A 22,087-nucleotide genomic window follows, 5' to 3' on the forward strand; every position below is an offset into this window, starting at 1 on the left:
AAAAGGCTTGCACAAGATAGAGTAGCATGGAGAAATGCATCAAACCAGGCTCTGGACTGAAGATCACAACAACAACGGAACCCTCAGTCCGCGAGTCCTGCAAGTACCTTGCAAAATATTGTGTACGGTCCAGGTTCCATCGAGCTATGTTACTTGGCAGTGACGTATGCGAAACTTACTTTTGGCCTTAAGTTTTGCATACCAGTGTCAAAGCATGCAATGGTGGAAATATTGTGTGTCAGCGCAGTGCAGAGTGCTCGGTATCAACCGTATGTGTATACAAGAGCGCCTGGAAATACTCAGAATATTAACCACTGCAGGAGCTTTATGTAAAGAGTAAAGGCGCATTTACACTGAGTTCGCAACTTTGTTCTCAACATTGTTCGCAACATTTTTCGTGGCTATTAATGGACTACCAATGTTCGCAACATGTTGGCAATACGTTCACGACACAAAGTCGGTGTCCCACGGCTGCGGCGGTGGAGATCAAAGAAACATTGTTCGTGGTCTGCTAGCAATAAATCCCGCTATGCAGCGCTAGTGTTTGTTTGCTCTGAGTGAGTGTTTCGTTGTTGGTTTTGCTGTAAGTGTACTGGTGTGTTTATTTTATTTTCCTTCGTTTTTGTTTGAAATGGAGTGGTCACGAGACAAAATTTTGCAATTGATATCGCTCTATGACGCAGAAGAATGGCTGTGGAATGTACGTTGCGCAGTTTACAAAAATACTAAAATCAAACATGATTCATTACGAAAAGTAGCTGCGGTGCTTGGCACCAGGCACAGTGACGTGGACAAAAAAAATTAATCTCTGTTGTCTCAGTACTGCCGGGAGAAAAGAAAAATAGAGGACACTAAAAAATCTGGATGTGATACTGACACACTTTACTAAACGAAGTGGGTTGGATTTAAATATCTACGTTTCCTGGGTGATATCCAGGAACCAAAGGAGACCTAGGACACAATTGAGGAGGTAAACAAGGCTATACTTGCATATGATAAATTTTATTCTCTTGTACAACAAATCCATGGAATAGCTCCTTGTGGGCTCACAAAATAGTTGGCAAATTCGTTGCGAATTTCCTTGACTAGTTGAGAAGCTCTCCGTGGTATGTTTGGGAGTGTAGTAATAGAAGCTGCATTAGTATCTCGTCTCCATGAACCTTGGATGTCTTCACCTATTTGTGGACAAAAAGAATCGAAGCTTTCTGGTGGGCTGTAATAACCTATTGACTCCGAATTTCTTCTTAAAAAGTTGTGCAGACACACTGCTATCATTTCGATAGTTTGTGCTTTCTGTGGTTGTAATAACATCGCTTTGCGGATGACACGAAACACTGAGGCCATAATACCAAGCATGTTTTCCACACTCATCCTTGCGCTTCACGACCTGTAGTTGCAGACTCTCTCTTTCGAGCCTCTATTGTGCCTACCTGGATACGGCTTAATGATGTTTTACTGTAATGGAAAAGCATCATTAGCCGTGAATAGGTATGGTAGTGTCTTTGTCCCTCCAGGTATACACTCCTGAGGTGGAAAGTTCAGTTTGTGTTTGCGAATTACTTCACTTATGGAGGCATTCTTGAAAACACCTCCATCAGAAGTCCTCCCTCGGCAGCCAACGTCAGCAAATAAAAAGTTGTAGTTGGCGTCAAATACAGCAAGCAACACAATTCTAAACGGTCCTGTATAGTTATAAAACCCGCTCCCACTAGCAACAGGGCACTGTAGAACAATGTGCTTCCCATCAATTGCTCCTACACAACGAGGGAAGTGGAGTGTTTAGCGGGACACATTTTCTTTAGAACTACATTCTTCTTCAGTAGCTGACATCTGAAACAAGTAAATTTTGCTTCAGGTTTCCCAAGAGCTACCTCAACATTCAGCAGCTGAAAGAGAGGACCCACAGAGAAAGATAAAGACCACAACACGCCACCTCCAAAAAACGGATCAAGAGGGGGTGGGGGTTGAAAGAAGCGTCCCCATACTTAATGCAGCAGAAACGTTGCATAATATTATGCAGCAGCAACATCAAAATGTTCAAATGTGTGTGAAATCTTATGGGACTTAACTGTTAAGGTCATCAGTCCCTAAGCTTACACACTACTTGACCTAAATTATCCTAAGGACAAACACACACACACCCATGCCCCAGGGAGGACTCGAACCTCCGCCGGGACCTGCCGCACAGTAGCAGCAACATCAACTCGGGAACAGACTTCGGATAATTTGTTGTCGCAAGATTGAAAGATCTTCAGCCCTATGAAAGGGCGGTGGCTACAAAACGAGTAAGTGATGTGCTATAATAGGAAGAAATGAATGTTCTGAGGAAGCAGCGGCATACAGTAATAAACACAGTTTCAAGTTCAACCGCAGATTCCCCTGTCACATTCTCTCTTCATGGAATGATGCTAATATGTAAATAATAACATAAAAATAAATATCTAATCAATTAAGTACGTCGCAACCTGCCAAGAACAGTGTTACAAATCAAATATGCAATATTTGAGAAAATACTTTTAAATAATTATACGATACTTACAGTGAAGTAGAATAAGCTTCTTTTACATTTTACGTAAGTGTTTAACGGCAGTATATTCTGTTATACGTATTATATACAAAAGTAATGCTGTAATTATATCAAAATTTTTCAGTGACATAAACTCAAAACTATTTTCGAGTTGTGTCACTTTCCTTTTTGGGGTATGTGTTTCAGTGCTATTAACATACCTTATTTACTTTACATAATCCTTCAATCCCTCAACCAAAGCTTCGCAAACGTCCGGAACTATTTGAGATGTGCCTGGCTTTGAAACGTGGAATAAATATGAAGGCCTTTGATAGGAGTCTCCTGATGCCAGACAACGAAGAGTGACAGCAAGTCTTCGCTTCACAGCAGAGATCGCTTTTCAGAAATTGTTGTCTTTCTTTGAAACAAGTGGTCCTATAATAGTCAGCAACATTTCAGAATCTGACGGCGACATCCAAGTGAAGTTACGAAAGCCAGAACCGTCTTACAAAATCAGGCTCACAAAGCATGACATTCCCTCCATGTTTTCTATAGTATGTTTTGGTCTAACAACGACGACTACGTCGTTTTCTTCGTCTCTTCATTTCCTTAAATATTACTAATGCAGGACCAAATGTCATTAATTCTTTACCTTTACGTACACTACTGACCATTAAAATTGCTACACCACGAAGATGACGTGCTACAGACGTAAAATTTAACCGACAGCAAGACGGTGCTGTGATATGCAAATGATTAGATTTTCAGAGCATTCCACAAGGTTGGGGCCGGTGGCGACACGTACAACGTGCTGACATGAGGAAAGTTTCCAACCGATTTCTCGTACACAAACAGCAGTTGACCGGTGTTGCCTGGTGAAACGTTGTTGTGATGCCTCGTGTAAGGAGGAGAAATGCTTACTATCACGTTTCCGACTTTGATAAAGGTCGGATTGTAGCCTATCGCGATTGCGGTTTATCGTATCGCGACAGTGCTGCTCCCATTGGTCGAGATCCAATGACTGTTAGCAGAATATGGAATCGGTGGGTTCAGGAGGGTAATACGGAACGCCATGCTGGATCCCAAAGGCCTCATATCACTAGCAGCCGAGATGACAAGCATGTTATCCACAAGGCTGTAACGGATCGTGCAGCCACGTCTCGATCCCTGAGTCAACAGATGGGTACCTTTGCTAGACAACAACCATCTGCACGAACAGTTCGACGACGTTTGCAGCAGCTTGGACTATCAGCTCGGAGACCATGGATGTGGTTGCCCACGACGCTGCATCACAGACAGGAACACCTGCGATGGTGTTCTCAACGGCGAACCTGGGTGCACGAATGGCAAAACGTCATTCGGATGAATCAACGTTCTGTTTACAGCATCATTATGGTCGCATTCGTGTTTGGCGACATCGCGGTGAACACACATTGTAAGCGTGTATTCGTCATCGCCATACTGGCGTTTCACCCGGCGTGATGGTATGGGGTGGCATTGGTTACACGTCCCGGTCACCTCTTGTTCGCATTGACGGCACTTTGAACAGTGGACGTTACATTTCAGACGTGTTACGATCCGTGGCTCTACCTTTCATTCGATCGCTGCGAAATCCTACATTTCAGCAGGATAATGCACGACCGCATGTTACAGGTCCTGTACGGGCCTTTCTGGATACAGAAAACGTTCGACTGCTGTCCTGGCCAGCACATTCTCCAGATCTCTCACCAACTGGAAGCGTCTGCTCAGTGGTGGCGGAGCAACTAACTGGCTCGTCACAATACGCTTGTCACTACTGCTTATGAACTGTGGTATCGTGCATGGGCAGCTGTACCTGTGCAAGCCATCCAAGTTGTGTTTGACTCAATGCCCAGGCGTATCGAGGCCGTTATTACGCCCAGAGGTGGTTGTACTGGGTACTGATTTCTCAGGATCTATGCACCCAAATTGCGTGAAAATGTAATCACATGTCAGTTCTAGTATAATATAACGGGTGATTGAAAAGTCAGTACAAATTTGAAAATCACGGAATAATGTAGATAGAGAGGTACAAATTGACACACATGCTTGGAACGACATGGGGTATTGTTAGAAGCAAAAAAATACAAAAGTTCAAAAAATGTCTGACAGATGGCGCTTCATCTGATCAGAATAGCAATAATTAGCATAAAAAAGTAAGACAAAGCAAAGATGATGTTATTTACAGGAAACGCACAATATGACCACCATCATTCCTGAACAATAACTGTAGTCGAGGAATAATGTTGTGAACAGCACTGTAATGAATATCCGGAGTTATGGTGAGGCATTGGCGTCGGATGTTGTCTTTTAGCATCCCTAGAGATGTCGGTCGATCGTGATACACTTGCGACTTCAGGTAAACCTAAAGCCAATAATCTCACGGACTGAGAGGTCTGGGGACCTGGAGGGCCAAGCATGACGAAAGTGGCGGCTGAGCACACGATCACCAAACGACGCGTGCAAGAGATCTTTCACGCGTCTAGCAATATGGGGTGGAGCGCCATCCTGGATAAACATCGTACGTTCCAGCAGGTGTTTATCAGCCAGGCTGGGGATGATGCGATTCTGTAACATATCGGCGTACCTCTCACCCGTCACAGTAACAGTTACGAAACCAGAATCACGCATTTTCACGAAGAAAAAAGGCCCGATAGCGGTAGATGTGATAAATCCAACACATACCGTGACTTTCTCGTCGTGCAATGGAGTTTCCACGAGAGTTCTAGGATTTTCGGTAGCGCAAATTCTGCAGTTGTGGGCGTTGACAGACCCTCGGAGAGTGAAATGAGGTTCGTTGATCCACAACACGCTACTCACCCAAACGTCATCCTCCGACATCTTTTGAAACGCCCACACAGCAAATGCTCTCTGCTTCACTAAATCGCCAGGTTCATGATGCCGATGGATTATGTACAGATAGCATCGGAGGGTACGGCTAAGTGCCAACCAAAAAGTACTGTATGGAATGCTGGTGCGACGTGCGAGTGCACGAGCGCTGATTTCCCCGCGCATAGACGAACCCGCTACAGTCTCCATTTCTTCCTGAACTGTCTCAGCAGCATTACTCCTTGTGCTCGGTCGGCCACTACGGGGTCTATCGTTCAACAAACCGTGGCTTCGAACTTCGAAATCATTCTCGCCACAGCTGAATTTGTCAACGGACCTTTACCCGTTCTAATCCCCTTCCTATGGCGATAGGATCGTTACGCTGAACTAGCACATTCGCCATTCTGATAATACAGCTTCACTAAAAGCGCCTTTACAGGTAACGTCAACATGGCTGTTGATATACTTTCCGGGATGTGAGGTCGTGGTCCAAGAACTTTTCTGCTCCTTACGTTTCGTCCAGGACTGCGCTGGACTTCCTCAGAGGCGCTGCTACGCTGAGTCTTGCCGACTCAGCGTAGCAGCGCCTCTGAGAAAGTCCAGCGCAGTCCTGGACGAAACGTAAGGAGCAGAAAAGTTCTTGGACCACGACCTCACATCCCGGAAAGTATATCAACAGCCATGTCACCCGGTCGTGAAAGCCTTCATTCTACAACGTCAACAAGCTCCGACTGCTGGCGCATCTGATTCTCTCTCTCATTACAGCTCCTTTTATACACGATTGTCATGCTTAGTCACTGACGTTTTGCTGTCCAGCGCCAGCTGTCGGACATTTTGTGAACTTTTTCTAGCAATATGGGGTCTTTTTGTTTGTTCTAGTAAAACCCCAAGTCATTCCAAGCATGTGTGTCAATTTTTACCTCTCTATCTACATTATTCTGTTGTTTATTAAGTTTTCAAATTTATACTGACTTTTTGATCACCCGGTATTTGTCCAATGAATAGCAGTTTATCATCTGCATTTCTTCTTGGTGTAGCAAATCTAATGGCCAGTAGTGTAACATACCGTATCTCTTGATGTGAATACAGAAAGTGAAATGTTCGCTATCAGTTTATAGTAGCAGACTATGCGAATACATACGTAGAAATGTTGGTCTCTAGCATAAACGGGAACGCGAACAACGAACAATGTTGCCAACAATATTGAGGTAACAAGTTGCACACAAGGTTGCGAACAGAAATATGTTCTGAGCTCAGTGCAAACGCTCCTTCATACAGTCGCGAAAGAGGGAATAGCCCCCGTGCTGTTTGTAAAATTGCAGATAGAGGAATAGAGCTAACTCAGAAATAAAAGGTGATGTTCACATTTTTCTCTTTTCTCTCGAAACGTCCCGATCGATGTGTCAGCTGGTCTCAAGCAATGAGCTCGGTCGTGTCGTGTGACAGCAAATTAAGTTATCAGGCGACGCGCGATAGCCCGCGTTTCGTCACACGACTCGGCAGGAGCTGCGCGGCACGGCGCCTGGTAATTAAGAGGCAGGTAGGAAGGTAGGAAGGCGCGGCCTTCAGCCCGAAGCCGGTGGAGTGGGAGGGCGTGGCGAGCGCGCCGCGCCGGCCGGCGATCGCTCACCCCAGCGGCAGCGGCAGCGGCAGCAGCAGCCACCACACGTCCCCGCGGGACACGTGCAGCGATCCCCGGCCAGGGCGGGAGGAAGCTGGCCGCCGCTCATCTGAATACGCAGCGCCGGTTCCCACGGCGAGGCAGGCGCTGGCGGAGCCACCGAGCGCAGGCGGCCCGACCGCCTAAACCAACACGGCCGGCCGCGCGGGACGTTGACCAGTTGACCGCTGTCCGTGGCATTTGTTTCGGCCGTCAGGCGCCGGGGTAACTTAATTAAGAGCTCCTGAGTAATGGCGGAGTAACGCGCGCTTATACCCGGCTAGCGTGCGTGTGTGTGCGCCTCGAATGTTAATTTAACGTCCACGTACGTCTGTATAAATGTATTTCACCTGCGTGCTTTCTCTTATTGTTTGTACAATCCATTTCGGGCGCCCGGCAGTTCTCTCCGCGTGCCGCGCCAGAATGAGCCGGCTGAAGAGCGACGTATCTCAGTCGAGAGCGACTCATCCATCGTCCACGTTACGTCTACAACGCGAGCGTAACGGTAACACTGACGCTACTGTTGGTTGAGAGGTAATTGCTGCTCTTCTGCTTATGGCGACGGATCGTGCACCGTGACAGGTACTGAGAATACTTATGGCACCAGCAGATGCCCACTGTAGGGTAAGGAGAGGAGTTGTACGGTCGAAAAGACATTCCACACCCTCAAAAGACACTCATTATAAAAAAGAATGCTAGTTCTGCAGGGTTCGCAGGAGAGCTTCTGTCAAGTTTGGAAGCTAGGAGACGAGGTACTGGCAGAAGTAAAGCTGTGAGGACGGGGCGTGAGTCGTGCTTGGGTAGCTCAGTTGGTAGAGCACTTGCCCGCGAAAGGCAAAGGTCCCGAATTCGAGTCTCGGTCCGGCACACAGTTTTGATCTACCAGGAAGTTTTATAAAAAAAAGATGTTCAATTTTTTCCCAAATATAATTTTCCACAATTCTTATCTAACAGTCGCAGAATAAACCAGTATGAAAGATGACAATGAAGTCTATACATTAGAAGATACATTTAACACACGGTAATTTTCAGCTCACCGGATAATATGACAAAATCCACCTACAACAAACACCTTCCAGAATGAGATTTTCACTCTGCAGCGGAGTGTGCGCTGATATGAAACTTTCCTGGCAGATTAAAACTGTGTGCCCGACCGAGACTCGAACTCGGGACTTTTGCCTTTCACGGGCAAGTGCTCTACCAACTGAGCTACCCAAGCTCGACTCACGCCCCGCTCTAAGCCATGTCTCCCCAATATCCTTTCTTTCAGGAGTGCTGGTTCTGCAAGGTTCGCAGGAGAGCTTGTGTCAAGTTTGGAAGCTAGGAGACGAGGTACTGGCAGAAGTAAAGCTGTGAGGACGGGGCGTGAGTCGTGCTTGGGTAGATCAGACGGTAGAGCACTTGCCCCCGAAGGGCAAAGGTCCCGAGTTCGAGTCTCGGTCCGGCACACACTTTTAATCTGGTAGGAAGTTTCAACAAACACCTTAATGACAAATTAGACACACAACGCATGTGGTCCCATTTCGTCTCACGACTCGGCGGGAGATATATTTAACACAGGGTAGTATTATATATAGGGCAAACAATGACATAAAAAATAAGTTACATCCGTTTCTGCGGAATTTTATGCAGAACATTGTGGAAGAAAATCCACAGCGATACTCTACTAAACCTCTATAAGGTTATGGCTATATCAGCGCAGGTCTATGGAAGTGAAACCTGGACTCTGTAAGAGGACATCCTACACTCGCATTATCTTTCCTCAACAGCAGTTCTCGATACCAGTATTATTTTTCGAATTTTGGTAAGGTCAGTGTTATCCCAGTTGGCTTTCAGAAAACTGTCATATAATTTTATACACAGTATGTTATATTTCAAACTAAAATTTATGAAAAGGAAATACTTTATAAAATATTTTAGTCTCGATGTTACAATCGATAAGTACTAGTTCTAAATGTACAGTTAAAATTATTTTTCTTAGAAACACTTGAAATTAAGAATTATTCACACACTTAAAATTTCTATTATTAATTACACAATCCTGTACTGTTTACCATATTTACTTCTGGATTCATTTATTAAATGATAATAGAAATTAATAATGTAACAGACTAGTACAAATCCGTTTGTTAAGAAAAACTGCAAACCCTGTGGAATATTGTTATTTCCGCAGAGTGTGAGAGTTGCAAGCGTTCCTACAATGTGATCGGACTATTTTTGTATTTTTTAATTTTGACTTTGTAATGTGAAAAAACAAAATATTGTATGATATACTGAAATGTGAGAAAACATATTTAGGTAAGAAAAAAGTCGCTGTAGCAAAAATCTTCAAATTTATTTAGTTCAAATCAACCACGAGAACCTGATGTGAAATTTTCAGCTACAAGAATCAGACCCCTACAGAGGAAGAACTGGAGCCATCTCAACATGACAAGCTAAGTAAACTAGAAAGTTTATTGTAGTCTTCGATCCTGTCAAATCTTCATAAAAGACTTTACTTATTAATTACTCAAACTGGACATTGTTTAATGTGAACAACATACGGAAGTAGGAAGGAGGGGGAAGATTACAACTCTTAAGAAGAGAAATGAAATGAGAATATGACAATGTCAAACGAATTTCCTTAGATACATGGCTCGATATAATTTGATGGATACAAAGACAAATGATGACATCCGAGATGAACTGAATATTCAAAACATAGTTGGCATAATACAACAAACGACCAATAAAAAGATGGCTTGACGAATTTTGAAGGAGACGAAATGGACCAAAAGCTACAATCTATGATGTGGATGGCGATGATGATGATGTTTCAGTTCCTTGAATGGGGGAGGGACAGTCTACTTGCATAATCTCGAGGCCTGACCACCTCAAGAAAACATTTCAGTAACATATCGCCGTATCTGCTGCTAATAACAAATATGAGAGGTAGAATGGCCACTAAGTTCAGTAAGGCAATACACTAAATGCGTAAGGTGTCAAACAAATAACACACCATACATTGAATTCCTGAAATAATTCCAGTTAAATCGATATATCACATAACATAGTTATGTGAAACTGCAAGGATTTGATTGATAGCAAATCTAATAAATAAGCCAGCATTTCGTGAATGTACACTACAAACACTCACAGTACTAATTTCACACAAATAATTTCCCCGATCGTAGCCACGCGACACAGTTATAAGGAAAGGACAATTTAAATTCACAGTGGGCCACTTAGCAGACACAATGAGACAGCAGAGCCACTACGTAGGTCACTGGCAAAAGCAGCCCTTGTCCCTTCTTTTAATGGCGACTATCCGGAAAGACTTTCTACAGGGGCACGGTGTGAGATGCGAGATAAACGTCCAGAGAAACCCTTCTCAACAGACTGGTGACTCGCTGTAGCCACCTGTTTTAAAACTCGTATGAAAGAAAAATCTGTTTATCTCAGTATTCCGTAGCAGAAGTTGAACTTTGCCCTATGAAAGAAACAACACCTGTGATAGCCTACAAAAACTCTGGTGGGTGGCGTTATCATAAGTACGAAAGCTCTATAATTAAATGGACACCCTTGCTGCAAACAGGCGTTGATGTACTTCATTGGGGACATGTTGAAAATGTGTGCCCCGACCGGGACTCGAACCCGGGATTTCCTGATTACATGGCTGACGCTCTATCCATCTGAGCCCCCGCGGGCGCAGAGGATAGTGCGTCTGCAGGGACTTATCCCTTGCACGCTCCCCGTGAGATGCACATTCCCAACATGTCCACACCACCACATTCTGTTAGGCGCACTACGAATGTAGTGGTGTGGAGATGTTGGGAATGTGGATCTCACGGGGAGCGTGCAAGGGATAAGTCCCTGCAGACTCACACCATGCTGAGACACTTGTTCACAGGCTCGTCTTAACTCACAAGGAATTAAACAGCAAAGTTTCCTAGTATGGAGAATCGCACAAAGCATTAATAGTTAAGACCTGTGAGTAACTTGATGGCAATGGCGTACATGCTGTTCGAGCCAAACAGCATGTACCATGCTAGTTAACTCATATAGGGTATAACTAGGAGTCTCGGGTTCTCTAAAGACGTATAAAATGTATCTGACTGGTGTTTGACAGTTGAGAGACGTTTGGAATAGATCCTCAGGTTCATAGCTCACAGCAGCCACTGCCACCGATGACCAAACGTAAGTCCGCAGCTCGTGGTCGTGCGGTAGCGTACTCGCTTCCGGCGCCCGGGTTCCCGGGTTCGATTCCCGGCGTGGTCGGGGATTTTTTCTGCCTCGTGATGACTGGGTGTTGTGTGCTGTCCTTATGGGACTTAACATCTATGGTCATCAGTCCCCTAGAACTTAGAACTACTTAAACCTAACTAACCTTAGTCCCATAAGGCTCAGAGCCATTTCAACCAATTTTTCGTAATTGGAAAGTACTGAAACTAAAAGAATTCCCGTCAATTACACACTCGCTTAGTCACATTCGAAAGAAGTCTGTTCGTAACCATAGCCGTAAGTGAAACAGAGACAGTGGTGAGAGCGTACTACAATTTTGTAGCGACTGGACAAAAAGCACCCCTAAAATCCAACAAATTACTGTGCCTAATAGAGTGTAGAAGACCACTGATATTCAAAACAGCTTCCAGTCGTCTCAGAATGATAAATATAGATCCTGTATTGTTTCCAAGGCAATCTTGTACCATTCTTCCTGATAAACAATGGCAACTTCAGGTAATGATGATAGAGGTGGATAGCAATCATTCATCCTCCTCTCTAAAACACGTCACAGATCTCAAGACTATGGAGATCTGGTGAGTGTGGTGGCCAAGGGAGCTGCAAACAATTCATGCTCGTCCTTACAAACCCTGTCCTGGAGGAAGCGAGCTGTGTGAACAGAGGCTCTGCCATCTCGGAAAACAGCTTCGCTACTGGGGATTAAACTCTGTACCATGGGATATATGAAGGGCTTATTTCAATAGTGGTACAAGTCCATTACCTCTACTTTTCTGTCTATAATGCTTCTGAAATTAATGATCCAAACAAACGGAAAGAAAGGTTCATCTCTAGCAAGAAGCCATATGCTTGAATATTTCTGGTACCTCAACTGCAGATTTTTCAGCGCTCATTTAACTTTAGGAACGAACAAAACTGGACTTGTACCACTATTGAAATGAACCCTTCATATATGATCAGCGAAAATGGCCTCATAATGCTTGGCAGTAATGCGACCTTTGAATATCACGATATCGCTTCCCAAATCATCAACGAACTCCCGCCATATTTCACTCATGGGACATGTACTGGTCCAGAAGTTGGAAACTGTAGCAACAAGACTTATCCAACGATTGACTTTATTCCACTGCTCTATAGAGCACGTCTTATGACCCTTGCTTGACGTTTTCCAATTATGGTCTGGAAATTTCAGATCACCCTGAAATTCACTGCTTATGTAGTTCCCTTCGTGTTACTTTGATGCTGATAGGGGTCGCAACTGCGACATTTAGTTTTGCAGTGACTTTTTCGGCTGTCGTCCCCTTATTTTTCATCACAGTTGCCTTCAGTGAGCGTCTGTCATGATCTCTCAACACACATTTTCGTCAGTGTAGTGACTTAGCAGTTGATGTTTTCCACTTTCACTGTTAACGGTGTAAATATTCGATAAGGTGCGCCCTGAAACAGCAACACATCGGCTCCCTTGGTTACGGAAGCACCCACCACAAGTTTGCCCAGGTGCGAAGTCAGTTAACTCAGGTGTAATGCATTCGCAGCGACACAGAAGACTGTTCTGACCACGACTGACGCTTGCAACTTTTAAAGACAATTCACAGCTGCCGTTTGTGGCCAAATACGACAGCGCAACCAGCAAGCTTGGATACCAAATGCACTTGTGTGAAACATGCATTTCTAGCGGTTTTTCTATATGTTTGCCCAACCCCTGCGTATCGTGTAAATTATGTCGTTGTCATAGTTGTGAGAGCTTGTTGGTTTTATGATTTTCAAATAAACAGAGCTATTTAGGAACTTCCCAGTTTTTTGCAGAGAATGTTTCTCTAATCCTGTATTGGGTTTACAGAAATGTGCACTATAAGTTCAAAAAATCATAATTTCAAAATCATTAGAGACAGAGAACCGTGGTTTATTGTAATCATCCCTCTAATCTTTTTTTCCTTTCCCCTATGTTGCAGAATTTATTTGTTGTGCATCAAAATAGTTACAGACCAATAGAAGACGTGATGTATCATTTGGCGTGCAGGATCCAAATCCATGACGAGGGTACTGTGGAATTATCTACACCAATATGGGAGGACACCACTGTCAAAAACAAGCAAGATGAGGTGGTTCAAAAACTTTAAAGATACAGCCAGTGTCAAAGAGCTTCCTCGAATTGGACGTCGCCCTGTGTCTTTTGTACGAGTTAAAAGAGAGTAAGCTGCATTTCAACGCAGCCAGCCACTAGAAGACACATACGAATCTGACCTTGTGAGGTGTGCTGAACGACATATTTCCCGAGAAAAATCAATGGGTCGTGATGGTCCCATCGGGTGGCCCACGTGCTCTGCCGATGTTACGTGATTAGTCTTACTTATGTGGGGTTACGTATTGTGTATGTACACAATCCAGCCAATGACATTTCTGCCCTTTGTGCACGAATCAATGAAGCAATCAGAACCGTTGATGCTGCAGTGCTGGGCAAAACTCGAATATCACACACAGTCTTTAGTAAGGCTCATTTGAATGCGTTGTGTTAACAATTGTGACAAGAAAAATATTATCTGCTAATGAACTACCATGTACTTCAGAAGAGTAACACAACATGAAGGTCCAGGAGGTGCAGAGATCAACCTTCTGTGGGATGTATGTATTACACTTCACAAAATGGACATTATTGACATCCAAGAAATGTTCAGAACAAACCGTTAGCTTACAACATAAACACCGAATCTAAAATGGCTAGCTCCTTGGGAGTTACAAATCGTGTGGAACGTTCAGCTACGTATCCACTCTTAAAGCAAGTATATACTGGGTGTGGCAAATAAAAGAGGGCCGGACGAGTGGATACGATTGGGCGTGAATGTATGCATATAAACGAACCCTGTGAGGCGTAGACCACGTGTACGCCTGCCCCGTAATTCACACCGGTTCAGAGCGTGTTGCAGGCTGCGTCAGTGAGAGTGGAGCAGCGCAGAGGGGATGATGGTACTCACAGTGGAACAGCGGGTGTTCGTTGTGAAAATTAGGTGGCAACAAAGTCGTGGAGACTTCCTGGGCGATTGTTTGCTGAGAAATTTAGTAGTGTCGAAGTGCCAGCAAAGAGTGCCGTGCAACACTTAGTCCGAAAATGGAGTCAGACAGGCTTTGTTTTGAACAAGTCAGAAAACATTCTGAAACGTGCCCGCACATCAGAAATTTTGAGTGCAATAAATGCTTGAGAGTCCTACCAAATGAACCCAACGCCTTTCGCAAGAGACCGGCATATCACGTCGGTCATGCGGACGAATACTCCACCTGGACCTGCACGTGCATCCCTAGAGAATGTCTGGTCGCGACCCTAGCTATCTACCCAGGCCACCCGAACTGAGCTTGCAGCTTAAAATCACAACCAGAAAAGCTCTGTATATGACGTAGGAATAACAGTACACTCTTTAAAAAACCCATTACACAGAATATATTTTATTAAAAAAGGAGGGCCAAAATTTAATAGAAAATAACAGTAAAAACCTATTAAAAGTTAAAAACAATTTTTGTAAGACGAGAATCCGCGGCCCCTTAACATCCGCCGTCCTAGGCAGCTGCCTAGTCTGCCTGGGCCTAAATACGCCTCTGCCTGAGAGCGAGTACCGAAAAATTAATGGTACCAGAGTTAGTGAGACAGCATATTCACAATTGAGAATATTACACTAAACAGACCACATAATGAAGTATGAAGCAGTTTTCTGTCCTTCTTAAAACATAGACAAAATTCCTAATCGGAAGGGCTCCTTGTGCCCACTGAAATACACAACTTGAACACAAAGTCGCGCACTGCAATGTCAAGCATATAAGTGAGACACTTGTTCCAACCCAAGTCGAAACTATTTGCATGCAAACACACCGCTCACCTTTGAATGCACTGAAGTGTTGCATGTTCTCCACCATAAAAATCCGTCAGTCTTGTGTTAAGAAACAACCACAGCTCGCAGGTAGTACAGCCACCGCCTGGCGTCTCCACATGATCTGTCCAACCGCACACAAATAACGCCTCTACTAATGGACCGTATTCGCCAACCGTACGTTATGGCTGTCATGGCCAGCCCCTTCCAAGTCTCAGTGTGTCGACGATCAAACGACAACTGCGTGTCCATCAGCTAGAGCGAAGACGCACAGTCAGCACTACTCTTCCCTCGAAAGGAGACAACAATGGACCAGCCAGAGAAGGCACTTCCAGACAAGCTCCTCGTAGAGAAGGCACTGGAGGACGGGACTCCCTGAGACTCCCCTCTCAGCAGGGCCGTGGGCGACCCTTCATTCCGACTCGGGCTGTTGATGAAGTATCGGCGATAACTTTTTCCCCGACGTATCGATGTAACGATATCAAAATGGCAATGTGGAGTGCCAGTATTTTTATTTTACATTATAATTTTTGGCAGTTTTCGGTAAATATATGAAATCGTTCTTTGGAAATTGTAGTAGAACATAATTTTAATTTAAGGAGTCTTACTACTTTTTGAGCCCCCACCATATCCAGTCTTTCTCTTTGTGTGAAGTAAATATGGGTGGCACAAACAAGCAGTCCGACTGCACTGGGGGCTGGCGATGTGAATGGAATAACAAGATATCCGAAGTGGAGAAATAGCAAACCAGTCGCATTAAAAAACAATTTTTACGCAACTAGTGTGATATTTCTTCACACTGGCATTCTTCAAAATCAGTTGCTGAAAATGACGACCATGACAAGATTGGTTTTTGCGATGGGCGGAGACCTGTGAGGAGATATGCTGACGTAATCGGCGCTCGGCTACACCAACAGGAGCGGCAACGTTCAACTTCACCACGCAATTTCGACACTACAGCTGCTAGGTCACAGACGTTTAGAGAAATGAGAAAACAGGTAGGTAGGCATGAAGTGTTCCAGGCAAATCCGATGTGTGACGAAACATAGCGGCGGACCCATCGCACGTCTTTCACTGCGCCACTTGCGTGTAGTCACCATTGTTAGAAAAGTGACGATCGCCAAGTGTGGACGTGCATCGTTTTCCTTTCTATTCGTGCTCTAAGTGGGATAAGCAGGTAGCTAGCTTGTTGATGTACAGAATACCTAATAATAAGTCAGTACTTAAATATACAGATCTATAACCGGCAGTATATTTACGAAATGTAGCCGATATTTTTATAGGCCGATACTTCGATACTTTGTGACCTGATATATTGTGTTGTGACTTGGCAAGACAGCCAAGTCACTATGCGAGGATGCCGAAAGGCACGCGTTAAGCTGACGCAGACTGGCGTGAGGTCTGGAACAGTTAAGGGAATTTAGAGTAGCAAATAAAGTACGTAGTTGATGTAATACTTAACTTTAATCCATAATTGGAGAACATCGCTCTTGTTGATACATTAATAACAATCTCAATATAAACTGGTAATGGCGCCTTGCTAGGTCGTAGGAAATGACGTAGCTGAAGGCTATGCTAACTATCGTCTCGGCAAATGAGAACGTAATTTGTCAGTGAACCATCGCTAGCAAAGTCGGCTGTACAACTGGGGCGAGTGCTAGGAAGTCTCTCTAGACCTGCCGTGTGGTGGCTCTCGGTCTGCAATCACTGACAGTGGCGACACGTGGGTCCGACGTATACTACCGGACCGCGGCCGATTTAAAGGCTACCACCTAGCTGGTGGTGACACCATATATTGATACATCGATACTTTTCTCCATATACCGAGGGCTGAAAATGATATTTCTTAAATATGGATGTATGGGATACCCGATATTTTTAAAAATGTCAACAGACATAATAGCGACTCGACCGCTTTGCTGTTTCGAGCGCGGGCGCAGATCTTCACCTATCGGTAGCCTGCCGGCTCACACAGCATCTTAAGAATAAATTTTTCTTGTTCCATACATTACTTAGACAGCATTACAAATTAAATTTATTGCACTGGGAGCAATATGACATTCCATCATCGTTTAATTACAAGGCAATTTCCACGATAATTACGCTGGGGTCCCTCTTTTACAATTTAGAGGGGTTTATTTTCGCGATAGCCATAAGTCTTCAGAATAGCATTTACAATCGAAATGAAGAACTGCATGTGACTGGCATATTTTGAGGAGCGAGGGACATTATCAGCACCCTTTCAACTTCTTTGCGTTACAGGGATTTGGAATATTAGTAATTCAGTACCATTGAGAAACTGAACAACAAGCTGATTAAATCCAGCTGAAGGCAAGCAAAACTAAGATTCTTCGTTTCCGCAAAGTCCACATAGACATAACGGCGGAGACGTGATGCGAGGTTGTATTAAGAGATTCTGTGTCTGCACCACTGCTCCAGAAGCTACCTGACGGTGTGTCGCTGTGGATACTACTGGATCACTAGCTGATATTCCCTTCCCTGTCCCATTTGCGAATGGCGCGTAGGAAGAATGATTGTCGGTAAGCTTCTGTGTTTAATTTCTCGAATCTTATTGTTATGGCCCTTCGGCAAGCTTTATGAAAAAGAAAGCAGCACGTTGACAGAATGTGTCCAGACCTAATCCGTCAGAATTTCAGTGGTAAACTTCTCCGTGAAGCACACCGCCTGTCTTGCAGCGCCTGGCACTGGGGTTTGCTGAGCGTCTGCATTTTTCGTAGGTGAGTCACATTTCTTTAAGATTTTTACTATGAATCTCAGTCTAACATCTACTTTTCCTACTGTTAGGTTTACTTTGTCATTCCACTTAAGGTCACCCCTGATGATTACTTTTAGATATTTTACTATAGATACTGTTTCCAGTAATTTGTGATCGATAATGTAGTTGTACAATAGTAGATTTTTGGTCCTATGTACTTACGTCCAGGGTCAACTTCCAGTCTCTGCACCATTCATGCATCCTCTGCAGGTTCTCCTGCAAATAACTACCGTGTTCTGGAGTTACTGCCTTGATAACCGCATCACCTGCGGCAACGCTTATTGAGCTTCAAACGTTTCCTGCTATATCATGTATATACACTCCTGGAAATTGAAATAAGAACACCGTGAATTCATTGTCCCAGGAAGGAGAAACTTTATTGACACATTCCTCGGGTCAGATACATCACATGATCACACTGACAGAACCACAGGCACATAGACACAGGCAACAGAGCATGCACAATGTCGGCACTAGTACAGTGTATATCCACCTTTCGCAGCAATGCAGGCTGCTATTCTCCCATGGAGACGGTCGTAGAGATGCTGGATGTAGTCCTGTGGAACGGCTTGCCATGCCATTTCCACCTGGCGCCTCAGTTGGACCAGCGTTCGTGCTGGACGTGCAGACCGCGTGAGACGACGCTTCATCCAGTCCCAAACATGCTCAATGGGGGACAGATCCGGAGATCTTGCTGGCCAGGGTAGTTGACTTACACCTTCTAGAGCACGTTGGGTGGCACGGGATACATGCGGACGTGCATTGTCCTGTTGGAACAACAAGTTCCCTTGCCGGTCTAGGAATGGTAGAACGATGGGTTCGATGACGGTTTGGATGTACCGTGCACTATTCAGTGTCCCCTCGACGATCACCAGTGGTGTACGGCCAGTGTAGGAGATCAGATCCCCACACCATGATGCCGGGTGTTGGCCCTGTGTGCCTCGGTCGTATGCAGTCCTGATTGTGGCGCTCACCTGCACGGCGCCAAACACGCATACGACCATCATTGGCACCAAGGCAGAAGCGACTCTCATCGCTGAAGACGACACGTCTCCATTCGTCCCTCCATTCACGCCTGTCGCGACACCACTGGAGGCGGGCTGCACGATGTTGGGGCGTGAGGGGAAGACGGCCTAACGGTGTGCGGGACCGTAGCCCAGCTTCATGGAGACGGTTGCGAATGGTCCTCGCTGATACCCCAGGAGCAACAGTGTCCCTAATTTGCTGGGAAGTGGCGGTGCGGTCCCCTACGGCACTGCGTAGGATCCTACGGTCTTGGCGTGCATCCGTGCGTCGCTGCGGTCCGGTCCCAGGTCGACGGGCACGTGCACCTTCCGCCGACCACTGGCGACAACATCGATGTACTGTGGAGACCTCACGCCCCACGTGTTGAGCAATTCGGCGGTACGTCCACCCGGCCTCCCGCATGCCCACTATACGCCCTCGCTCAAAGTCCGTCAACTGCACATACAGTTCACGTCCACGCTGTCGCGGCATGCTACCAGTGTTAAAGACTGCGATGGAGATCCGTATGCCACGGCAAACTGGCTGACACTGACGGCGGCGGTGCACAAATGCTGCGCAGCTAGCGCCATTCGACGGCCAACACCGCGGTTCCTGGTGTATCCGCTGTGCCGTGCGTGTGATCATTGCTTGTACAGCCCTCTCGCAGTGTCCGGAGCAAGTATGGTGGGTCTGACACACCGGTGTCAATGTGTTCTTTTTTCCATTTCCAGGAGTGTATATTTACGTAGCTCGTGAAAATTTACTTTCAGATATATGCACATGCTAAGCACTCCGGAGAACGTCGCATACTAGAACCTTGAATTTTTGCATAATACCAGTTGATTCATTTACAAGCTTCAAATTTGTTCTAATTGTATATTCTCCTTTGAGAGTTAACTTAATTCTTGCACATTTATTTTTTGACATCTGATAAGACAATGTTGATATACCTATTCTGACTTAATTTAGTGTACTACAACATAATTGAATTTTTTGAAAACGTAATCGGAATACATTAAGAATAATTGCTCAGATGGTACGACGCTGCTTATCACTCCGGATAGTTATCAATGTCTATGACCGGCAGTCATCTATCTTTACATACACATCTATGTCAAACTGCATACAACTGGTAGAATCGGATAACTTTTTGTTATTTGTACCTTGTAGCTTCTTCGTATTCACCTAGTCAAAGGATTTCTCTGTACAAATGAGTGCTATGTAAGACCTCCGTTCGAGTCAAGTTTATATTTATAAAATTTTCTTTCATCAGAAACGTGAAAACAATCTGTATGTCAATTTAAATGTCGTCCATTTATTCCTTAATTCTGCTGTGAATAGCTTGATAACCTCCTTGCAACAGGCAAATTTCCAGGAACTTGTATGCCACTGTAACCTTTCTCATTTAATGGTTAATGTATATGCAAAATAGCTTTCCCAAACCAGTGCCGATAACGCGGTGGGCGAGGGGACAATGGTAGTGGTAGGGGATCTATTGTGAATGACGATCATCGCACTTTAGGGCAGAGTAGGGGAGCAAAGTTGATTCTGGTGCAGTCTGCATTGTCGCCAAATTTATCCAATATGGTGGCTCTCTTGGGTGGTCGACCCCACCTCCTGTCCCTGGGATGTGTATGAGGAAATGCTACTGTTAAATTGATATGGAAATTAATTAAAATGATATGCAAATTAATTAAATTATGCAAGTTCAAAATGTTGGGAAATTCTAAATCCCCACCTCCTCTCCCTGGCCTGTAGATCTGGCAATGCCACAGTTCATTTGATATTCAGAGAAATTAAATCGATATGCTAATTAATTTAATGAATTATGCAAATTAATCGAATTCAAAATGGCGAGAAATATGAAAATGGTGGTACTTTGAAAAAGAGTGGAATATTAAAAAAACAGTGAAAAATTCAGATTTTGGTACCCTAGTTCAAAATACCACAACCAGAGGGCGCTGCTGGACTTTCCCCTTTCCCACTTCCCCTCCCTGACTTTCTCATTAGTGAATTGATGGGAAAAAGTCTCAGTGTCTGCTGAGCTGCTGGAGTGGGCGGACGTAAGTTTTTGCTTTGTTGTATGTGCGATATGTGCAGTGGATGAGATTTTGGTAGTTTGGAGAAGTTTAACAGGTATATATTAGCTGTAATCATACATCTGAGAACTGCATCCATAGCTCCCTGCATGATGCTTGGAAAGCACAAAAATTGTTTGAGTGTAAGAAGTAGAATACATTTCATCAAATAATGTTGATGCAGCAAGATGGATTCAAGTTACATTCTGCCACTCCTGCTGATAGACGTCTGTGATAGAACTGTCGACCTTTCCTGAATATTCCAGTCAAAGTGCAAGAGGTGAGATGCTCATCCACTCCAGTGTAGTCATCTTGTTCAAAAAGTGTTCAGTTGAGGAGATGATGTTGACAGGCAGGGAGTACTTCCGTAAGTGTACTACATGTAAGCAGGAAGCTAAGGACTACATCGATAGCTCCCTTCATGAGAACTGGAAAGAAAGATAATGGATGAATATGTGAAAAATACGTTTCAGCAAATAATGGCGATGCATTGTGATGAGTTGAAGATGCATTTCCCAATTCATGCTGACAGTCGCTTGTGCTGGAACTGTCAATCTTTTTGAAATGCCCTATCAGTATGTCTAGGAGACAAATGCGTGTTCTTCACCAACAGTTGTACATCGATGAGCTACTTCACAAATCTATCACAGAGGGAGCTTGAATCACAATTTACTCCCCCCCACCTCTTCCCTCAAGAACCATCAGTAATACAGCATTCCCTCCTCCCCCACCCGAAAGTTGGCAGAAGCTAACAGGGATGCAGGAATGCCACAACTGGTGATGCTATGATTACAACATTGGTGATACAACACGAATGCAGTGCACCACCAGTCTCAGTCAGTGGAGTAGTAGTCATGAAGCGTCACAATTAGCAGTAGGAGCCAGGAACATCCAGTGCCTCTCAGCAGCAGAACAGGAAGAAGTGGCAAAGTAACTACTCATCGTATGTCTTTGATACTATTACCACAACTAGAGGTTCTTTGTCAAGTTCCATTTCTTTGTTCAACCCCATGTCCTTATCTGCAGATGCTTATTGTGTTTTTTCTCCATTGTTCGGTGGTCTCCTCTATGTCTGGACACACTCCAGTGTGTACAAACTGGTAGCGGCCTCCATCATGCCTGGACTGGCAGCAACCTCCA

The sequence above is a fragment of the Schistocerca serialis genome, chromosome 5, assembly GCF_023864345.2.
Source record: "Schistocerca serialis cubense isolate TAMUIC-IGC-003099 chromosome 5, iqSchSeri2.2, whole genome shotgun sequence".
Lineage (NCBI taxonomy): Eukaryota > Metazoa > Arthropoda > Insecta > Orthoptera > Acrididae > Schistocerca > Schistocerca serialis.